This window comes from Acanthopagrus latus, chromosome 1, assembly GCF_904848185.1.
Source record: "Acanthopagrus latus isolate v.2019 chromosome 1, fAcaLat1.1, whole genome shotgun sequence".
NCBI classification, from domain to species: domain Eukaryota; kingdom Metazoa; phylum Chordata; class Actinopteri; order Spariformes; family Sparidae; genus Acanthopagrus; species Acanthopagrus latus.
The window spans coordinates 11,456,625-11,478,709 of record NC_051039.1 but is presented as its reverse complement, the minus strand read 5'-3'; the positions used below and the strand labels follow the sequence as shown (position 1 = coordinate 11,478,709).

General features: G+C 43.6%; 1 long non-coding RNA gene across 9 annotated transcripts in view; it reads left to right on the top strand.

Moving 5' to 3' along the window:
* LOC119028097 overlaps positions 1-21,884 on the top strand; it is a 33,612-nt gene extending 11,728 nt beyond the window's left edge. Inside the window, exons 3-8 of one of the 9 annotated variants that reach the window (XR_005077597.1) lie at positions 7,305-7,394; positions 7,484-7,605; positions 9,067-9,262; positions 11,183-11,390; positions 17,568-18,681; positions 18,933-21,884. This is a non-coding gene — a long non-coding RNA (uncharacterized LOC119028097). Of the gene's footprint in view, positions 1-7,304; positions 7,395-7,483; positions 9,263-11,182; positions 11,391-17,567; positions 18,682-18,889 lie in introns of all 9 variants that reach the window. The other 8 variants (XR_005077596.1, XR_005077593.1, XR_005077594.1 and 5 more) reach the window with 8 other exon arrangements.
* The last annotated feature ends 201 nt before the right edge of the window (positions 21,885-22,085 follow it).

The window sequence follows — 22,085 nt, the reverse complement described above, 5'->3', positions numbered from 1 at the left end:
AGGCAAACTGCACAACACTGAAGCAGACCCAACAGGAAAGTGTAAAACAGTGCAGCAAAGCCAGAAGGCAAACTGCACAACACTGCAGCAGACCCAACAGGAAAGTGTAAAACAGTGCAGAAACCCCAACAGGAAAGTGTAAAACAGTGCAGCAAACACACAAGGCAAACTGCACAACACTGAAGCAGACCCAACAGGAAAGTGTAAAACAGTGCAGAAACCCCATCCGGAAAGTGTACAACAGGACAACAGTACAACAAACCCCAAAGAAGAGTGTAAAGCAGAGCAGCAAACCCAAAAGGAAAGTGTAAGTTGCCGATCAACTACACTCCCTCCTGGCAAAGAACCCAAGGTGTCAAACTTGCTTCCTCATTCTCCAGATCCTAATCCAGATGAGCATCTATGGGATGCGCCAGAACCAACTCCCATCCATGTTGGTGGCCCCCATGGATTGTTCTTGGCTCAGACTGCATCCGGTGGAAGCTCAGTTGGATGGAGATCTGGGGAATCTGGGGGTCAAGTTGACACCTTAAGCTCTTTCCCATATTCCTCGGGTTGTTCCTGACCAGTTTTCGCAGCAAACCCAAAAGGAAAGCGTACAACAAGACAACAGTGCAGAAACCCCAAAAGGAAAGTGTAAAACAGTGCAGCAAAGCCAGTAGGCAAACTGCACAACACTGCAGCAGACGCAACAGGAAAGTGTAAAACAGTGCAGCAAACCCACAAGGCAAACTGCACAACACTGAAGCAGACCCAACAGGAAAGTGTAAAACAGTGCAGAAACCCCAAAAGGAAAGTGTAAAACAGTGCAGCAAACCCACAAAGCAAACTGCACAACACTGCAGCAGACCCAACAGGAAAGTGTACAACAGTGCAGGAACCCCAAAAGGAAAGTGTAAAACAGTGCAGCAAATCCAGTAGGCAAACTGCACAACACTGCAGCAGACCGAACAGGAAAGTGTAAAACAGTGCAGCAAACCTAGAACCCAAACTGCACAGCAGTGGACCAAATCCAACAGGAAAGTGTAGAACAGTGCAGCAAACCCAGAAGGCAAACTGCACAACACTGCAGCAGACCCAACAGGAAAGTGTAAAACAGTGCAGAAACCCCAAAAGGAAAGTGTAAAACAGTGCAGCAAACCTCAGCAGGAAAGTGTAAAACAGTGCAGCAAAGCCCGGAGGCAAACTGCACAACACTGCAGTAGACCCAACAGGAAATTGTATAACAGTGCACCAAACCTAGAACCCAAACTGCACAGCACCGGACCAAACCCAACAGGAAAGTGTAGAACAGTGCAGCAAACACACAAGGCAAACTGCTCAACACTGCAGCAGACCCAACAGGAAAGTGTAAAACAGTGCAGAAACCCCAAAAGGAAAGTGTAAAACAGTGCAGCAAACCTCAGCAGGAAAGTGTAAAACAGTGCAGCAAAGCCCGGAGGCAAACTGCACAACACTGCAGTAGACCCAACAGGAAATTGTATAACAGTGCACCAAACCTAGAACCCAAACTGCACAGCACCGGACCAAACCCAACAGGAAAGTGTAGAACAGTGCAGCAAACACACAAGGCAAACTGCACAACACTGCAGCAGATCCAACAGGAAAGTGTAAAACAGTGCAGAAACCCCATCAGGAAAGTGTACAACAGGACAACAGTGCAACAAACCCCAAAGAAGAGTGTAAAGCAGAGCAGCAAACCCAACAGGAAAGTGTAGGTTGCAGATCAACTACACTCCCTCCTGGCAAAGAACCCAAGGTGTCAAACTTGCTTCCTCATTCTCCAGATCCCAGTCCAGTTGAGCATCTATGGGATGCGCCAGAACCAACTCCCATCCATGTTGGTGGCCCCCATGGATTGTTCTTGGCTCAGACTGCATCCGGTGGAAGCTCAGTTGGATGGAGATCTGGGGAATCTGGAGGTCAAGTTGACACCTTAAGCTCTTTCCCATATTCCTCGGGTTGTTCCTGAGCAGTTTTCGCAGCAAACCCAAAAGGAAAGCGTACAACAGGACAACAGTGCAGCAAACCCCAAAAGGAAAGTGTGAAACAGTGCAGCAAAGCCAGCAGGCAAACTGCACAACACTGAAGCAGACCCAACAGGAAAGTGTAAAACAGTGCAGCAAACCCAGATGGCAAACTGCACAACACTGCAGGAGACCCAACAGAAAATTTTAAAACAGCACAGAAACCCAAAAAGGATAGTGTAAAACAGTGCAGCAAACCCCAGAGGGAGAGTGTAAAACCCTGCAGGAGACCCCAACAGGAAAGTGTAAAACAGTGCAACAAACCCCAGAAGGAAATTGTGAAGCAGTGGAGCAGACCCCAACAGGAAAGTGTAAAACAGTGCAGCAAACCCAGGAGGCAAACTGCACAGCACCACGCCCAACAGGAAAGTGTAAAACAGTGCGGTAAACCCAGAAAGCACACTGCATAGCACTGCAGCAGACCCCAACAGCAAAGTGTAAAACAGTACAGCAAACCCAGAAGGCAAACTGCACAGCACTGCTCCAAACCCAATAGGAAAGTATAAAACAGTGCAGCAAACCCAGTAAGCAAACTGCACATCACTGCAGCAGACCCAACAGGAAAGTGTAAAACAGTGCAGAAACCCCAAAAGGAAAGTCTAAAACAGTGCAGCAAACTCCAGCAGGAAAGTGTAAAACAGTGCAGCAAAGCCAGTAGACAAACTGCACAACACTGCAGCAGACCCAACAGGAAAGTGTAAAACAGTGCAGCAAACCCAGAAGGCAAACTGCACAACACTGAAGCAGACCCAACAGGAAAGTGTAAAACAGTGCAGAAACCCCAAGAGGAAAGCGTAAAACAGTGCAGCATAGCCAGTAGGCAAACTGCACAACACTGCAGCAGACCCAACAGGAAAGTGTAAAACAGTGCAGAAACCCCAACAGGAAAGTGTAAAACAGTGCAGCAAACACACAAGGCAAACTGCACAACACTGAAGCAGACCCAACAGGAAAGTGTAAAACAGTGCAGAAACCCCATCCGGAAAGTGTACAACAGGACAACAGTACAACAAACCCCAAAGAAGAGTGTAAAGCAGAGCAGCAAACCCAAAAGGAAAGTGTAAGTTGCCGATCAACTACACTCCCTCCTGGCAAAGAACCCAAGGTGTCAAACTTGCTTCCTCATTCTCCAGATCCCAATCCAGATGAGCATCTATGGGATGCGCCAGAACCAACTCCCATCCATGTTGGTGGCCCCCATGGATTGTTCTTGGCTCAGACTGCAATCCGGTGGAAGCTCAGTTGGATGGAGATCTGGGGAATCTGGGGGTCAAGTTGACACCTTAAGCTCTTTCCCATATTCCTCGGGTTGTTCCTGAGCAGTTTTCGCAGCAAACCCAAAAGGAAAGCGTACAACAGGACAACAGTGCAGCAAACCCCAAAAGGAAAGTGTGAAACAGTGCAGCAACGCCAGTAGGCAAACTGCACAACACTGAAGCAGACCCAACAGGAAAGTGTAAAACAGTGCAGCAAACCCAGAAGGCAAACTGCACAACACTGCAGGAGACCCAACAGGAAATTTTAAAACAGCACAGAAACCCAAAAAGGATAGTGTAAAACAGTGCAGCAAACCCCAGAGGGAGAGTGTAAAACCCTGCAGCAAACCCCAGAGGGAGAGTGTAAAACCCTGCAGGAGACCCCAACAGGAAAGTGTAAAACAGTGCAACAAACCCCAGAAGGAAATTGTGAAGCAGTGGAGCAGACCCCAACAGGAAAGTGTAAAACAGTGCAGCAAACCCAGGAAGCAAACTCCACAGCACTGCACCAAACCCAATAGGAAAGTATAAAACAGTGCAGGAAACCCAGTAGGCAAACTGCACATCACTGCCGCAGACCCAACAGGAAAGCGTAAAACAGTGCAGCAAAGCCAGAAGGCAAACTGCACAACACTGAAGCAGACCCAACTAGAAAGTGTAAAACAGTGCAGAAACCCCAAAAGGAAAGTGTAAAACAGTGCAGCAAACCCACAAGGCAAACTGCACATCACTGCAGCAGAAGACCCATCAGGAAAGTGTAAAACAGTGCAGCAAACCCAGAAGGCAAACTGCACAACACTGCAGCAGATCCCAACAGGAAAGTGTAAAACAGTGCAGTAAACCCAGAAGGCAAACTGCACAACACTGCAGCAGACCCCAACAGGAAAGTTTGAAACAGTGCAGCAAACCCAGAAGGCAAACTGCACATTAGCGCAGCAGACCCAACAGGAAAGTTTAAAACAGTGCAGCAAACCCAGAAGGCAAACTGCACATTAGCGCAGCAGACCCAACAGGAAAGTGTAAAACAGTACAGCAAACCCAGGAGGCAAACTGCACAGCACCACGCCCAACAGGAAAGTGTAAAACAGTGCAGTAAACCCAGAAGGCACACTGCATAGCACTGCAGCAGACCCCAACAGGAAAGTGTAAAACAGTACAGCAAACCCACAAGGCAAACTGCACAGCACTGCACCAAACCCAATAGGAAAGTATAAAACAGTGCAGGAAACCCAGTAAGCAAACTGCACATCACTGCAGCAGACCCAACAGGAAAGTGTAAAACAGTGCAGAAACCCCAAAAGGAAAATGTAAAACAGTGCAGCAAACCCCAGCAGGAAAGTGTAAAACAGTGCAGCAAAGCCAGTAGACAAACTGCACAACACTGCAGCAGACCCAACAGGAAAGTGTAAAACAGTGCAGCAAACCCACAAGGCAAACTGCACATCACTGCAGCAGAAGACCCATCAGGAAAGTGTAAAACAGTGCAGCAAACCCAGAAGGCAAACTGCACAACACTGCAGCAGACCCCAACAGGAAAGTGTAAAACAGTGCAGTAAACCCAGAAGGCAAACTGCACAACACTGCAGCAGACCCCAACAGGAAAGTTAAAACAGTGCAGCAAACCCAGAAGGCAAACTGCACATTAGCGCAGCTGACCCAACAGGAAGGTGTAAAACAGTACAGCAAACTCAGTAGGCAAATTGCACAGCACCGCATCAAACCCAACAGGAAAGTGTAAAACACTGCAGCAAAACCAGAAGGTAAACTGCAAAGCACTGCACCAAACCCAAAAGGAAAGTGCAAAACTGTGTAGGAAACCCAGAAGGCAAACTGCACAACACTGCAGCAGACCCAACAGGAAAGTGTAAAACAGTGCAGCAAACCCCAGCAGGAAAGTGTAAAACAGTGCAGCAAAGCCAGTAGACAAACTGCACAACACTGCAGCAGACCCAACAGGAAAGTGTAAAACAGTGCAGCAAACCCACAAGGCAAACTACACAGCACAGCAGCAGAAGACCCATCAGGAAAGTGTAAAACAGTGCAGCAAACCCAGAAGGCAAACTGCACCCCCTCATGGCAATGAACCCAAGGTGCCAAACTTTTTTCCTCATTATATAGATCCCAATCCAATTGAGCATCCACGGGATGCGCCAGAACCACTCGAGCATCCAAATGTGCATTCAGAGAGTGCTCGATCAGTTTTATGATGCCTTGGAAGTTGTTGCTAGAGAAATATTATGGCATAAAGCTGTTCAGGCTAACAGTGTTAGCTAAACAATGTTGAGTGCAGTAAGCTAAGACAACCAGTTAACCACCATAGAGTTCTAGACACGGAAGTTCAGAAATAGCAATCCAATTGTTAGTTTGTCTGCTAGGTGGCAAGATGCCCCACCTCAAAACCCACAGGATTCAAGGAGCGTTTTTATAGCTACTGGATAAACACAAAAAATATATATAAAAACTATATCTTGAAATAAAATGTATATGAAAATACAAGTCTTCTCACTGTTAACAACTTGACTCTCTGTGAGTCCTGTTAATAGCCCGTAAAGGGCTTTATTTGACGACCTGAGAATGAGACTCAAAAATCAGCTGTCTTTCTACAGAATTGCTTTATGAGCATGCCGACATCAGGTAATTAATCAAATGATTAATAAGAGACCTCCATAATGCATTGGCATGTCTGACATTTCCTCTTTAAGGTCTCAACTTTCTGCTTTTAATGCTAGATAAATTGATCAGTAATGATATATAATGTTTGATCAGTGAATATTTAATTTTGACTATATGAATCTGCAAAGTAACTAGTAACTAAAGCAGTTAGACAAAGTGCAGTGAAAGTATGTATAATATAGTGTAAAAATCAATTCATGCAAAATATTAAAAGTAATTAACGTGTATATCTACACTGTTAAGCCAAAACATTAAAACAACTGACAAGTGAAATGAGCATTGATCATCTTGTTACAATCAAATGTTCTGCTTGGAAACTTTTGAGTACTGTCATTTCTGTGGAGCCTCTTGGACAGACACCACCCACCCAAACCCCGTTCAGACCAACTACACCCTGTCATGGCAAAGAACCCAAGGTGTCAAACTTGCCTCCTCATCCTCCAGATCCCAATCCAGTTGAGCATCCACCGGATGCGCCAGAACCAACTCCCATCCATGTTGGGGCCCCCATGGATTGTTCTTGGCTCAGACTGCATCCAGTGGAAGCTTAGTTGGATTGAGATCTGGGGAATCTGGAGGCCAGGTTGACACTTTGAGCTCTTTCCCACTTTCCTCAGGTCATTTCTGAGCAGTTTTTGCAGCGTTGCAGGTGCGTTGTCCTGCTTTTGGGGGCACTGCCATCAAGGAGTGCTGCTGCCATGAGGGGGTATACTTGGTCTGCAGCTGTGTTTGGGTGACTGGTGTTTGTCAAAGAGACGTCTACATGAATGCTAGGACTCGTGGTTTCACAGCCGAACATGGCGTTGGAACACAATGATCAATGTTATTTATTTCACCTTTCACTGGTTCTAATGTTGTGGCTCTCAGTGTATACACATGTTAAATCCTTTTTACAAATACACTCAAAACCTCCACAAATAAACCCAAAGCTTCCACAAATACACTCAAAATCTCCACAAATAAACAGAAAACTTCCACAGATACACTCAAAATCTCCACAAATAAACACTAAACTTCCACAAACACACTCAAAATCTCCCAAAAAACTAAAAAAAATCACAGTGACACACAAAATAACCATAAATACACAAAAAACTCCACAGAACTTCACAAATTCAAAAAATATACACAAAAGCTCCACAATGACACACAAAAGCCCCACAATGACACAGAAAACCTCTACAAACCTCCACAAATTCACGAAAAAAAACTTCCACAAATACATAGAAAACCTCCACAAATATACTCAAACCTCCACAAATTCAATTCAACAAAAAACGCACAAATACGCACAAAACCTGCACAAAGAGACGTGAAACTACCACTGCTCTTCTTTCTCATCTTGCAGGTGATGGATGGTTGACAGGACAAATCACCAAGATGAACAAGACGAGCCAAACAATGGAGAGGGGCCACCACAGGAGCCTGAAGGGAAAGTGTGAGCATCTTTCACCTGTACTTTACCAGGGGGATCAAACATGGCTGATATATTGGCAGAGTACTAATGGTCACTGTTTGTTTCTCCAGAACGAGAGCAGCCAGGAGCAGAAAGCGTGGGCAGAGGAACAGGCTGCTGAGGACGAGTTGTATGCCGGCTTCCTAAACTGAATCCTGATTTCCTGCAATCGAGTTTTGTGGACTGACAGTTTGTATGTTTACAAATTAGAAGCCAAGATGTTGAATAGTTGTCATCAAATCCTATTTTGATGGCAGGATATGGCTGTGTTCAGTCAGTGAATGCTAGAGGGACAGCGTACCATCATGCCTCTGTGTTTTCACCCTGTTGATACACAACTCGAACAGAAGACAAAACAATAAACCTGCACTTTGTTTTCAGTCTCCACGCTGGTTGTAAACATCAACATATAGCTGAAATGAAATTCAAGCAAATGGATCAATATATTATAATGTTTTGAGGAATATAAGACATTAACATCCTGTCATACTGTTCAGTGAGGAACTGGTTGCCTGCAATATTCTGCAATATTGTGCAGACTGCCTTCATATCTCCACATCTGTACTCTGCTGTCCCTGCCCTCTCGAAGGTTGGTCAACACACACACACAGTGTGAGTTACAAATACACATTTCGTTATGGACCCGCCCGTTGAAACTTTGCTCATGGTCGGACCTCCGAAATTATGACCTCAGTATTTCTAAAATCCTGGTTAGGGCCCTGCACTTAAGTCTTAACTCCTCAACAATAGATGCAAAGCAATGTGTACACCGGTGTGTTGATAATAAGGATACGTGTCCTGCAAGACACATTTATGCACATCTTTTCTTTTGCTTGTTACTCTGTTGACGTCCTGAATCTATTTGCTTGGCATTCAGTGACCTCTAGTGGCAATTTCAGGCCTAACACATGAGCTGTGAGCAAAAGTGATGGATTGCTGTCCAGGTTTTGGTATTTGGTATGTACTCAAAAACCCCAAGAGCATAATTATCTCAGCCGCATGCTCACATTACACCAGTAGATGTTGTTGTTGTTGTTGTCTCTAATAGCTCTTTTAACAGTTATTCAACTAATTTCTGTTTTTATGGAGTTTAAATTCTGTTTATGGCTGCAACTAATTAATCAACTAACTGCTTGATTCGTCATGGAGTCTATTAAATAGAGAAAACTGGCAAGCACACCTTACTGCATCAGTCCAAACAGCTCAAAGCTCAAGAATAATTAGTATTCAGAAGCAGCAAACAAAAGTAACACATTTTCTTACATTTGACAAGCCAAAACTAACTAGCTAATAGTTGATGACTGTATTTTTGTATATTTTTAAAAAAGAAACAACAAGAAAAAACATCATGATCCAAAACTTTCTCTCAACATTTTTTCATTCTTTTCCAGGGTTGTTTTTTATTTGTATTGAAAAAGAGGGAAAGTTAAACAAAACGTTTTAAAGATGGAAAAGAAGCGATAATCAAAAGGTTGCAAAAAAATGAATAATAATCTTTATGTAGGTCACTGAATGCTCTGAAGTGCTTTATACTAATAAAACCCTGCAGATGGTGGATGTATTTGAAGGTGACCTCAACATTTGTGGCCACACAGATACACAACTAGGCTTACATAAATCCAAGTTACTATATATGTGTGTGTGTGTGTTAAAGATAATAGAAGATGCTGATAGTTGAAGGACAGCCTCATCAGCCACAGGGTCCCAGAGAGGGGGATAAGGGAGAAGAGGAGGCCGGGATGGGCCAGAGGAGAGCGGATGAGACAAAAGGAGATGAGAGAGGTGGAACCCAGGTCTATGCCCAGGAATAACTCACAGGAGCTACCAGGCCCCCCTGCCCAGCCTGCGAGGTGAGAGACCTGTGTGTTGGACCCCGGCCAGCTTAGTGGGGTTCCTGCTCAGGCACACGGCTGTAACAGAGGCCAGGGAGGGAGCTATAGAGAGATGACAGTGTGTGTGCGTGCGTGTGTGTGAATATGAACATGAGTGTGTATCCTTCACCCTGGCAGACGAAGCGTTGGCAGAACATCCCAACCCGCTCCGTCTCTGAGGGCCACAAAGTCCTGCCATCCTTCCTCACTCATTTGTTAACCTGCCTCTCTTCTTTGCGGCGTCCTCGCTAACACGCTGAGAGAAGCTACTTTATGTATGACCAGTGCCATTCAAAATCACCTCCCCAACTCCAGTGCATGCCCTTTGGCCATCACGGCAATGAGACAACCCAGAAAAGAACAGGAAAGGCAGATTTTGATTCACATGTCCTGCAGCATTCAGCACAGATCTACAGAGCTGCTGCACAGAGACGCAATTTCAGGTGCAGCTGTAGGCTCTCAGGTGAGCACTGATGTCATAGAGAAATGTACTGGTTCAAGAGCTGAGTAAACAGCAAAAACTTTGAGATGGATTTAATTTATTGAGTATTGCCATTTAATGCTAATACCTCTACACCATGGGAAATAATGTACTTTTTACCCCGTTACATTTATTTACACCTTAAATTGCAAGTTATCACGGATGAGGATTTGACAAAACATGAATAAAAAATGCAATGTTATAGGTTGAATTCGCAAGGAGCATATAACAAGCATAGTCAACTACAGAGGTAGAATGCTGGTTACACATTGAGGCAAAACTGCAACAACTGGTTGATTAAATGATTGATCGAGTAGTCAGTCAACAGAAATAATCTGCGACAATTTTGATTTTCTATTTCATACGTGACCGTAAACTGAGTGCCTCTTAGTTTTGGACCGTTGATTGGAAAAAAGAAAACATTTAAAGATGTTACCTTGAGCTGTAGGAAAATACATTATTTTTGTTTTGTTTTTTTTACCAGAACAAAACAAAAAACAAAACAGTTGATCAATTAAGAAAATAATCAACAGAATAATCAACGATGAAATAAACTGTTAGATGCAGCCCTACATTGATGCATCTGAAACACTCATCTAATTTATGCATTATGTGAGATTTTACTAATACTTTAAAGGTGGACTGTGTAGTTTTGGAAAATAAATTAAGAAACTCAGAGAGATCATAATATCACTATTGATCAGGTTATAATACAAACCCAGAAATGTATATTATTTCCATAACTGAATAAAGGACAATAACAGGACACTGAGGAAAATAACATCCCTGCTAACATTGAAGCTAGAAAGGTGTCAGAGTCCGCCGACTATAAACGAAGCAAACTACTTCTTCCATCAGTGGTTGATTAGTCGAATCAACAGACTAGAAGGACTGAGCCGAGAATGTCAGCTGAGGTTTGAAGCAACTTCTGGTGAAAAGTTTGTTACAACAGTGTGTGAAACTATCATCTGCCTATTTCAGTTATTAATTTAGATAAATAAATAAATTTACTTACTTTAACAAAGTGTTAATCTATCGACGTAATACAAATTCTGTTTTGGGTAAAGTTGTCAAAGCAAACACATATTTTATAAACGGTCTTTTCACGGAGGCCTTGTGTGTGTCCAACATAAAAAAACAAAACGTCCCGATGAACAATTTAAAAACTAATGCTGCTCCCTTTTCAGCCCGACTGTGCCTGAAATTTTGATTTGTAATTTTAAAACATTGGTCTTAAACAACCTTTAAGTCAAGTTTAAAAGAAATAACTCTTGAAAGGGTGGAAAAAAAGCTGAGACGTCCTCCTGAGTAACGTCCTCTGCCATTTCTCGGACTAATCATTGATGGTGTGGATGTTTTTTTGCTGCCTCAAACTTTGTGCAAGATCATTGATTTTGGGTTTTTAACTCTCTTGCTAGTGGCATCATCTGAAGGGCACCTTCCCTGGACCTGAATGAGCGATGGTGTCCTTGAAGCTTGTGTGTGTGTTTTTTTTTGTTTTTTTTTTTATGTGCGTGTCATACACATGGATTGGCATCCTTCCCCTTACTGCTGGCAACCCTTCAGCGTGTTAGGGGAATGGACGGGGGTGCCACTGGAGAATGATAAAGTAGTCGCAAAAGACAGGTCAGTACATTCATTAACACCGTGGCAATATTTGTTGATAAATACGGCTTAATTTGGCAAGGACTTGGCAAAGTAGAAATCTCGTGTGCGTCAACATAAGGCCATGCTTTAAAAAAAAAAAAAAAAAAAAAGATTTAAAGTAACACCAGCTTTATTCAGTAGACATCTGCACCGGGTTTAAACCTGATTCATTAAGGGTGAGGATGGGAGATGGCACAGTTTATGGGATTTCTAAAGGAGGCGTCCAAGAGCTTCACACAATCAGAGTGAGGCAGGAGCAAGGGGAGGAAGAGGGAGGGAGCGAAGGAGGACGATAGGAAGAGTGAGGCCCTCGGACAGCAGGTGAGAGTGTGAAGGCAGGGGATGACAGATGCTTCTGTCAGCGTTCCAACAGTCGCCGCTTTGTGGGAGCAGCACAGATGCCTCCTCCCCCTCCCCCTCCATGCCTTCCCTCCCTCCTTTTCCTCTCGACAGGCCATGATGTGGGGATAACAAGACAGGAGCAGTCCTCTCAGCAGTAAAGTGACCACACTGGCACGGTGCTACACGTGGACGGGGGAGAGGGTGAGGTGATGGAGAGGTCCAGGCCTGGGCCCAAGGCTTGAGGAGGTCTCGGCGGCGGTGGGAGGGGGCGTTATAAATGTGGGGGTCAGTGCGTGAGGACAGGGGAAGGACTCTCTCTCCGAGCTGTGGGAACCAGCTGAGACGTGGGGTCCGTGGCGGTCCTGCCTGTGAGGAAAGCAGATGTTTTCGCTCGGGGGTGTGCCAAGTTTGCAGAGCAACCTTCAGCTGCTTGGAGGTCAGGTCTTTAATAAGGGGGCTGGGCACGGGACATTTCGGAGGCAAATGCTTCAAGTTTGATACAACAACATATTAATTATGACGGTAGACCATAGGGCAGAGGGTTGTAGCGGAACATCCCACCCCACTGGTTTGGAGCCTCCATCAGGCTGACATTAGCCAAGGCTGGTTGGCAGATTTACTGCTGCTCCAGCATTAGCCCTGTTTTTCACCCAGACCTCACTGGTGTAGAGGCAGCAGTTTGGACTGGTTTGATAAGCTCAACTGGCTGACTGTTCTCTCTGAGCTGGTGACCAGAAGTAGTCAACACTTACTCTTAAAAGCTCCATTGAAGGTGCAATATGTTGGAATTGGCCACCTGTGAAAATCATGCTCAAAACATATACTGTAGGGGGCAGCATATCACCAGAGGAGCCAAGAACTGTGGCTAAATGTAGCTACCCATAGCTTAGTTAGCCCAGAGATTCATGCATTCAGCTAGCGATTCAGATATGGAGCTCAGTGTTGGTGTACACAAGAGCTTTGGACCCAAACAGGATGGGGCTTGCTGGTTAGCATGCTAACTTCAATAGATACCTCTGTCATTTATTTACATTCTTTTAGTATTCTAGCTAATTTTTTAATGTTTTCAACAAACTTCTTACAAATTGCCCTTTTAAAGCTGCTTTCATCGATATTAATTTCAACCATGGATCAAAGGACCACATGTAGGATTCAGCAGGGATAGTGAATATTTCAGGCTAACCCAAGAGGTTAGCATCACCTGGATTCTCTTGACAAAAAGCCAGTGGGATGTATCCATTAAATGTGGGATTATTGCAGAAAATAACCAAATGAAAGTTTATGACATGTTTTGTTCAGCACAAGTACTTTAACGAATAAGCCTCACTCTTATGATTTTTGAAGTGTAATTGAAACCGCCAGATGTAAAAAGCTAATGCTAGGCTATAAACAAACTACACCATGGTCACGTGACTTCAGCGTCACCACCACCAAGCATCTTACTACGCTGTACCACACACACTTTATCATAAATTGATCAATCTGAGAGTTGGAAAGTTTGATTTGTAACAATTTCCACCAGTGTGACGAGTCCCTGCATTGGGCGTGATGAATTTTAATGACCCTAACAGCCCTGCTATAGTCTCATCCACCCCCCAGAAATTTAGATGAACCCACTGTTACTGCCACCAGCCAAACACCAAACGCGACCAGATGAAGTTACCTCTTCCTACTTGGCAAATTGCGGCATTTAGCCTCTATAAAGAGTGATTTTTCCCTTCAGGGTTGGTAGAGGCAGAGCCAAAAGGAGAGTGAATATTGGACTTTGAATCACCAGGTGGCCAGAAACTTCAAATGAATCATAATGTTGCTCTGTAGCTGCTGGATGTGTTAAAAGCCAGCCTTTGCTCACAGATGCACCAGAACAACTTTATGGAGTGATAATATGTCAATATTGTGTTTACAGCTTGTTGCAAAAAGAATCAATTCTTGCAGGTCTACACAGTATGTGTGTTCTTGATTGATCAGGTGTCTCAGGTAAAATGAACAAGCTTGCAAATAACGCACATATCATCACCTTAATCTACAAATTTTAGCTGTTTTTTTACCCACTTTACCTTATTCCGTTTTGGAATATCAATCTTGTGGCTCTCACTCAACCCTCCATATAAATTGTGGGAACCAGTTCCAGCAAACAAGCTCACGCAGACCGACTGTATGATACCTGCGCTGCGTGAAATGGCAGAGAGCCAAAATGAATGAGAAGAAAAAGTCGATCATCCAAAAACCAAAGTGACCCCGATTTTTAAATTTTTTTTTTTCAGGAGCTAATAGGCGAGTGAATATCGGGCTGATATTAGAAGGCGGTGAGAAAGAGGACTCCGCTGAGGTGCTGTTGTTGCTCCGCTTAAAAAATGTGACAAGTTCTGTCAAAAATCGCTTCGCTCAGCTTTGAAAACTGTAACTTATTTTACACCGTCTTCGGTTCTGCTGTTCTCTAGGCATGTTGATAAAGGACATCTTGAAAAAAAAAGCTGCAGGCTGCATGAAATAGGACAATTAGTTTCATCATGAAGCCACAATGATTACAAAAAAAGTGATCCTAAGACTTTATCACTTCCCAGCCCGATGAGTTAAGAAGGGAGTTTCACCTCATCTCAACCTTTGCATTGATTTTCGAGAGAGTGGGAGATCTGGGGATTACTTTGGAGAGCAGCGATGAAGACCCAGCTTATTGGGCCTTTTTTGTATTTGGCAAATGGGCTTGACAAAGATGGAGGAGACAAAATCTAGGGCTTACAGCTGCGGCACCCAATCGGGGGAACTTGAAAGCAGCGCTGGGATGGGAAGCTGGGAGAGAGGGTACCTCATTTAGGAGTGGTGAATTTGGACAGGGGGCATGGGGAAATGCTTAACGTAAACCACAGAGGCCCCAACAATCGTCAGGAATTGAGACGTTTTAAACCTTTAACGGGGGACTGTGATCAAAGCGCCAGCGGATCCTCACTTGAGTGCGAAAGCGGAACCAGGGGGAACAGAGGGGATTGTGGGGGGATCACGGCAGGTTGAAAACGTAAAATCAGCACATTAGCTTTATGAGGGCGTCAGAATATAGGATGATCAGGGGATCATTGGACCCATGGGGGAGCCGCGGAGAATCCAGTATGTACCGAGCAGAGCGGAGGAGAAAAAAATGAGGCCACTGCCGACAGAAAAGCCTCCCTTATCAAAGATGCAGTTAGAGTGGGGATAACGTTGCTCAATTCCCACAGAAAACCGCTCGGAAAACTGTAAAATCATCTTCAAGTGTGCGCCGCCATTTGCTGATAAAAGCTAAACGCCACCGACTGCTCGACTGCTGAGTCACATTTCAAGCGAGCAGCTTTCATCGGATCAAACTTTTTCTCCGTGAAGTTCAGCTGCAAAAGTCAGTTATAACTCGGAGACCGATGCCTACATTCAGCTCATCCATACACCTATGTATGCTATATTCTATGATCTGACACCACCCAGGTGTAGGTATGGACCTCACGTCTCCTTCCCTTTTTAAACCCACCTCAAACAGAGCGCAAATTAGTCAGGTTAGCCCCCCCCCCAACCCCCCACCCTTCTCCTGCTGCAGCCTCTCCCAGTCGCAGGCCTAATTCAGAGGAGCACCAGCCTTGGGTAGCAGGGGTTCTCAACTGTGCTGAATTATAAATCAAAGAGCACTTACATGAAACCGCTCGCTAATTACATGTTCACTTCGCTCTTTTTTCTCCTTAGTATGTCACTTTAGCCTGGCTGTGATCACTGGGAGTTGGTGGACGGCACACAAACCTGTAACTGGCTTTGGGATAATCACGTCTAAGTTACCGAGCGAAGATGAGAGCAATTATTTTCCCGTGATTACCGTGCGCCGCGTTGATGTTATTACCCACCACTTGCTCACACTTTGGGCTCTGTCCTTGATGTGCACTCCCCCAGCTGGCACGCTCTAAAATAGAGGCCAAACTGTGTGGCTGGAAAAGAAGCGTCTCTCTCCCGTCTGTACCTTCAGTTTCGGATATTTTTATCCGCAAAATCCCTCCTCTCCTGCACTGTATTTGTGACTTCCTCATCCCCTTCATGTCCTCTGTGTGTCATTCTCCACCCCCTCCCAGTCTGCGAGGCGAACCAATTTATCACTGGCCAAAGGAGGGCCTTCACTTTGTCTGTTTTCGAGGCTCTCCCTCCATAAGCTGCTCTCCTAATGAAAGGGGGTGCTGCGTCCCGGACGGTCCGGGGAGATTTGAGGGGGCAAGAAGTCCAGTTCCAAGCCCAACTTGGGGAGGTAATTACCCCTCTGGTGGACCACAGAGAGGAGCCCCTCCAGCCGGCCAGAGCAACTCACACACTGTGGGCTTTCACTTGTGGGCCCATCGTTAGGGAGGCCCCCGAAGCTGGATGTCATATGACCCGGACGGGGGTGATGTGAAGGGGTCGACTCAGCACGCCTTGGCCTTGGTAGCCGGCATTGGCGAAAGGACCGGAGGACCGGTGCCAAACTCAGCAGAGGAGAGGAGAAAATGGGGAGATGGAAGAGGAGGGGCCTTGACAGGAAGAGGAATGAACTGTCAGCGAGAGATAAATAACGAGCGGAAAGCGGGCAGCAGGTGACCCGCGGCAGGGCTGCCTCGTAGGGACAGTGACCGGCTGACCTCCGGGCTGGCTCTCGCGGGGGCCACCCACTGGTCACCTACTTCTACACTGTCACATCACACGAGAGGCTGGGGGCGGATACCCGACATGACAGACTACAGAGAAGCAGAGATCATGATCACCGGCAGACAGCCTTTAAAAAAAAAGGAATCTGGCGGTGATGAGCTCTGGCCAGAGGAGGAGCTTTAGGTCAAGAAATTGGAGCACAGGCACACTCTGCACTTTTTAAATTAAGTCTGTGGCCCACATTTTTGAGAATACTTTGACAGGCTTGTGAAGACCTTGTTCACTTCTTGCAAGTGTTGGAGCTTAACTAAGTACATTTACTCATATATATATATATAACTGTATTATGCTTACGATTTAAGTATAATTTTGTGTTTCCATTATTGTCACTTCACACTCACTTAACTCATCTTTAGTCACTAGTTATTTTACAGACACTGTGTCATTGTTAGGCCCATGCCTAATGAATAAATAAAGTAAAAACTAAACAATAATATAACACTTGCAGGAGTAATTTATCTGTATCATGAGTACTTTTTTCCAAGCCTAGCCTATGAGCACCTTTACTTAAAGCACATAGTGATGAGGATTTCATCGTTTCACCCTTCCCTATGATGACGGCTAAAAACACGAAACACATGAAATGTCCTCTCTAGAATCAGAGTTTGGTCACCGTTTATAAATGAAGGAAAACTTAGAGATAAAAATGATATTCCATTTCTGCCACTACATCCTACACGCTCGCCCTTTAAGTGACTTTTTCACTGCAGGACTTTTTCATATTCCAGTTCTGCTACTTTTACTTGAGCAAATGATCTGAATACCTATTCTATAATTGAACTTCCTGCAAATATATTTTTATAATATAAATTATTCATATTCACTTTCCACACCTGAAAAAACTGCCAGAATTAGAAAATTCTTGACTGAAAAATGACGGACTTCATACAAACGTTAACCTGATGTTTCGGGAACTGAGCGTCCATAAATCTCCGAGCTAAGTTCTCCTGGAAAAACTCCCTCTGGCTGTTTTTTCTTCCGTCCTCTACTTGTTTCATCTTAAATCAGTGTCTGAGTTTCTAATGTAATTTGCTTCAAGTGAGATGCCTGGGATGCCCATCATTCTCTCTATCTGTTCCTGGTGGTATTGATCCTCCTCTCTGACCAATTTGAGATCTGCCTCCACAGGAGCTGTTGCATCCATGTCTGCACCACTGGACCAAACCCAGCGTCCGTCCAGCCACAACAGCACTTCTCCACTTATGGTATCAAATGAATTACATTTTTGACTCGTCTCTGTTGTCTCCAGCCTACTGACCCTCCAATTATGTTACATTCTTCCATTATTAAGTTAAATGCTCCCCTTTGATTGAAGAAGAAACTATTTTTTCTTTATCTACTCTGTTTTGTCATTTCAGTGAGTCTGTTGACGCATATTGTTTCTTTTAGTAAGCGTAAATGACTGAGATACACATCCCCCTCTTGTCCTTGTTATTGCTGTTATGTAACCTTTATTATTCACTGCAGTCTCATGATTTGAATTAAAATTTGGGTTGCCTTCCACCTTGCCTTTTCGTTGTATTCAATGTTTTTGTACTGCAGCATAAAATCTCAGAGGATAACAATGAATTCATCCCGCAAACAAGAGTCTAAGCCTTTTATATTGTATTCCTCTTTGCCATGGTCCTTCCATTGTTGTCTGTTAAAAACACAGTTATGAGCCAAGCTGTTGTTCCCTTTATCACAACGAACACGGCAGCGGTAGCTGATCAAACCCACCGTGACGTCACCCATCGTTGATTGGATTGCTGTTTCAAAGCTTCCAGTTTGGGCGTTATGACATCCACCATCTTGCTTTTTTGGATGAGACGCTGGAGCTGTGGAGGACATGCATTACTATACCTCTTTCCTGGATCTGCCTGTCAGTTAAAAGGCAGCCGCACCCTGAAGTGCAGCCCGCTTTGTCGTATGTTTTACTCTCAGTGTTGTGCCGCCAGTTTGTCTCACATTTACAGCCCTGATGAGACTATAGTTTGTGGCCTGAAGGGGCCCCTGACCAGCAGTGGCTGACTGCTGTTAGACAAGAGGGCCCGGCTGAGAAGTTTATGATTATGTGTGTGTGTGTGTAAGAGAGAGAGAGTGCTTGTGAATGAGGCTCTGTGCTCTCCTCCAAACACGTCTTCGCCCAAGGCAGTCAAATGAACCCTATCCCATAATAGCCAGGGTTCTGCCCCGAGGAGAGGTGACAGCGGGCCAGGCTGGAGTCGTCATGGCGATGGCCCGTGTGGAAAGTCGATACTTGGTGAGAGGGGGAATTGAGGGGAGGGAGCAGAGCAAGGGTTGAAGGAAGAGCAGATCAATTTTGCTGTTTGATCTTGCACAGGCTCTGAATAAATGTATATTTTAAGATGTCTTTTTTTCTCTCTCTCTCTCTCCTTCTCTCTCTCTCTCCTTCTCTCGCTGCGCAAACATTGACATTCTTCATGTTGATTCTTGACTTTTGTGGATAGAGACTTGATTTTATCCAACATCTTGGACTTGTTATTCCTGCAGCGGTTTTCCTGTGCTTCGGCTGCCGCGCTAAGGTGGCCGTGCATGCATGGGCAGGGCACTGAAGATTGTGGCTACGGTGCAGGAACGCTCCTCTTGGCCCTGCCGCTGCACAAACACAGACGGCAGCTATTCTGGCCACCGTCCACCGACACACACCTCCACACCCAGCCAAAGTCATCTGGACTGAGACTGCTATCAAATAACAGCCTTCTCTCTCCCCCGCTCCCTCCATCGGTGACTCCTTTGCTGCTGACCACACAGTCGCAGGCATTTTGGCTCCCAACACTTACTCTACCTACTTCTTTCTTGCGCTCGTAGCTCAAGAAGACAAACATTATTTCTTTATTCAAAACTCACTGATGCAAGAGTGACGCAAAACGCTCCAACGCTTGGACGGTGCCAGATACCAATGCACAAATGGTAAACAGTGTTGCGTTGGGTTGCGTTCGGCTCCAGCGGTGCATCCAGACAAATTGTGTGAATGTTGATGTAACTGTAAAAATACAAAAGGCCTCTTAAACTGACCGGTGTGGACGGGGCTGAGGAAGGAGGGCTTTTGGTTGCATTAGCAGTCATGAATTAATGCTACATTTCAGCTCACTTTAAAGGTTCAGAACAAGCCTAGATTTTCTTCGATACTTTTTTCCCGTCTGGGCATTTAAAGGTGAGTCGTTTTTTTTCTTTTTTTTTTTTTTTTTTACTTCATAAAGACATTCATGGACTCTGGGTTTAAAATACACCCTCCACAAAGTGCCAAGGGTCTGGGAGGATTTGGCCCATTTACAGCCCTCTCCTACTCCTCCTACCACTACATGGCTATCCATGCTATATCCCCTCCATCCCTGCAGTCTCTCTTGTCCTTGATCTGGTTTAAATAACAGGCACTGCTGCCATAATTATGATTTTATCTCATTTAACATCGCTGGATTAAAGTGTTTCAAGGTTGGACAGATTGGAAATAAAGAGGGATTTGAGCGAGAGTTAATGAATTATGCCGACTGGACATTAGTCTAAATAATTGATTGTCTCTACGATATTAAAGCCATGTGGTGATTAGCAATTTAAATGTCTTGAGGGGGAGTTTTATTACGTTCTATATAGGCTATGTAAAAAGGAAAAATAAAACTGCTACTTGTCAGGCCATGCCTCTGTAATGTGTGTTCAAAAGGCATATTTATTCCCTCATTGCTTCAGATGCATAAATTATGTAGTTGACTTGGTGCGAAACTGTTTTATTTTTCCGAAACGCATCCCAGCTGCTGCAACACTGTGATGCATGATCAAATGAAATTACATAAGTTAAGGAACATGAGATCCCAACAGTAGTGGCCGAAGCTCCTCTGTACAAATCGTACACTTTTAAACAAAACATTTTTAGATATAAATTGTGTGGGTTTCAACTGACCAGTAACATAAATTCATTGTCTACGTAAATAATATAGGAGACGCACAGGTTCTCACTTTGATATTGCATTAAAGACACAGTCTGAAATGTTAACTATGTATGGTGAGAGGTAGTATGTTTCAGATGAGAATAATTCCTCTATTATCTAAAAAAAAAAACCGTCATTTCAGTCATCCTCATTATAGACATTACAGTCTCATTACATGTTGGACAAAGTAGACTTATTAATTTAATCTGTACAAGTTTGATTAGTCTACTTGGTAATTTTGAGGTAATCTGAGGTAGCCTCATTTTTTTTAAGTACTTGTGTACTTGTGCTGTAGGACAAACATGTTATTTTGAATGTTTGAAAAGTTCATGTGTCAGCAGAAATAAGTTAAAAAAAGGTTAAACGGCCATGTCAAAATGCATTTGTCAAGTGATAACTAAGATAAAAAAAAAAAAGTTTCAATTATTTAGAGAAGGTTACACAGATAAAATTGTAGGCTAATTGTGTCTTGGGTACTGAAACTCAGTATGTTCATGCTTTGAAATGTGTAAGTGTTGTTTGCACTGTTTCAAATAGGACTCGATATTAAAAAGAAACAGAGCCTCCTGCTGTTTTCCACATTCTTCTCCCACTCCTATCCGCCACTGTTTAGGGGAAGATCTACAACTGAGAAAACTGCATCTACTAGTGATGATCATGTGTTATGATTGAAAGTTCCAGAACAGCTTTTGAATGGACCTCGTGGTGTGATTGACTGAATATTACTTAATGTTTTATGACGCTGTTACAGTTTTTATTTAATTGCTACGTTTAAAGGTAAAGGCCTTGCATCCAACCTCCTACTCTGAAGTAAAAGTGCATTTCAAGTACAAGCCTAATCAACAAGATTAATTTAAAGTCACAAAAGTCAAAGCAGTACATCCAGAAAATGGTGCCTGTAAGTGTGAAATTATCACGTGTTGTATTACAGGTATTACTAATTACTGAGGCGGTAGCTTTTTACTGCTGTATCTGGTTGGGGTGCAGCTAACTGTAGACTGTAGTATTTTTATCCTGTGCTGTATAAAGTTCACAAATGTAAAAAGATAATGTATGAAAATGTTACTTTAGTGAAAAATAAAGTCACCTATACCAATAGTACTTTAGTATAAGACTGTACAATTTAATGACATGTATGTAAACAATGCATATCAGGTTAAACCCATTATTGACCCAGCCAATTATTATACACAATATTAAGCATTTTACTGTTTATTGGAATCAGTATTATTTTATTTCTTTTATCTGACTGCTGATAAGCTAAATTAAATTTGAAAAAAACAAAAAAACAAAACATCCTACCTTGTGTTGAGTTTTTTTTAAATAATACGTTTATGATGTTTATATATGTAAAATCTTTATACAATAACTGGCTGCTAAATGGATGTAGAAGTAAAACATTTCCTCTGAAATGAAGCAGTGACAATGGATAAATTAGCATGAAAGCAAAGGACTCAAGTGCCTTATATCTATTCATCTCTATCCATCAAACTCCTCAAATAAATGTGTGGATTTAACTCAAATTTATATGGTCACAAAAATTAAGGATCTGTCCTTTAATCTGTATTTCACTTTGTCAGTAATAATACCTCCAGAGAATGTGTGTAAGAGTGTGTGTGTGTGCTTTATTCCACCAAAAGTCCTAAATCTCTTGTGCAATTGAATTTTAAAGCAAGGTAATAAAACTGAATGATCCGCACCTAGAGGAATATTTGACATA